Consider the following 1726-nt stretch of genomic DNA (forward strand, 5'->3'; position numbering starts at 1 on the left):
TGTACTTGAGGAAGCACCCAAGTATGATTCTCTATAAAATCTGCCACAGAGTTAGAGAGATCAGAAAAGGCATCCTCATCCAAATCAGCCAATTCCCGAATAGGATTGGGGCCAAGCCAATTGTCATTCCAGAAATCAATGTCTTTGCCACTGCCAATTATCCATCTTTCATTCTCAGAAATAAAGTTCCACATTCTCCTAATTCCTGGCCAAATAGAAGAGCGCTTATAGGAACTTCTAAATTTACCTGAGGATGACAAAAATCTGGCACGAAAAAGTCTACTCAGTTGAGAGTCCTCGTTTTTAATTTTCCAGGTTAATTTGGCAAGCAAGGCCATATTAACCTCACGCAACCTTCTGATGCCGAGACCACCCTCCTACTTAGGCTTGCAGATCAAATCCCATTTTACAATGGTAGCTTTAGAGGAATCAATCTCCCCCGTCCATATGAAGTTCCTCATCCATTTTTCAAGACATTTAGTAATAGTCACTGGCCACTAGTAGACTGAAAAGCTGTGAAGAGGCATTCCAAAGATAACAGATTTAACTAGCTCAACTCTTCTAGCCATAGAGAGAAGCTTTCCCTTTCAGTCAGCAAACTTGGCTTTAATTCTATCCATCACAGGAAGAAGCGGATCCCTCTTGACTCTACCCTGAAAAATATTTACCCCCAAATATTTGGTCAGGAAGTTGCAACAAGGGATCTCTAACTCCCCCAGAATTCCCTGCTTCCTTGCAGGGGGAATTTTACTCAAAAATTACTTGCTTTTCTCAAGGTTAAAAAATTGTCCTGAACATCTCTGATGCATGGTTAGAAAAGAATTTAAATTCTAAATGTACCTCTTGGAAGCATTCATGAATATAAAAACATCATTCGCTATAAGAGATGGATGGGAACTTCCACAGCACAAGGACCAGTAAGAGGCTTGATCAAGCTTTTGGCAGCCAGAACTCTTAGACCTCAGCAAAGCACCTCTTCAGCAATGATAAATAGAATTGGGGAGATTGGATCTCCATGACGAAGACCTCTGCTGACCTCAAAATACCCAACTGAACCACCATTTAGGAGTATCGAAATCCTTGCAATTCTAAGAATTGTGTGAATCCACCCTAGCATTTTGTCAAAGAAGCCAAACATGTTGAGAAACTGAATAGAAAATCCCAAGAGATGGTGTCGAAAGCTTTCCTGATATCAATCTTCAAACCAATGCCTCCTCCCCTAGAAGAATGCCCCATAAGATTTGCCAGCTCCAAAGCCAGCCCAATATTACTCTGAATGAATTTTCCTTTTTGAAAAGCGCCCTACTCCTAGAATATTATTTTAGGGAGACTAGCAGTAATACGAGAAGCTATAATTTTGGACAAGATTTTGCAGAAAAAATTTCCCATGCACAATGGATGGAATTTATCTAAAGATTTTGCCCCTTCTACCTTAGGAATTAATAATAAAAAGTTATTATTTTTTCCATTAGTGAGAATACCTGATCGGAAAAATCCTTTAACAGCATTGCGGACATCAGAATTGATGATCGTCCAGCATCTTCTGAAGAATGAGCTTGAGAATCCATCTGGACCTAGAGAGCTCTCAGGGTCAAGACTCCCAAACTGCATTTTTGATCTCCTCGTATGAAGGGATTGCATCAAGCATATCTGATCAGAGTCTTGCAAAATGTTTAGGATGCAGTTGAAAATTTGCGGTTAGCTTTCAAGATCCACTCTCTTGTGG

Source organism: Macadamia integrifolia, chromosome 6 (assembly GCF_013358625.1).
Source record: "Macadamia integrifolia cultivar HAES 741 chromosome 6, SCU_Mint_v3, whole genome shotgun sequence".
Lineage (NCBI taxonomy): Eukaryota > Viridiplantae > Streptophyta > Magnoliopsida > Proteales > Proteaceae > Macadamia > Macadamia integrifolia.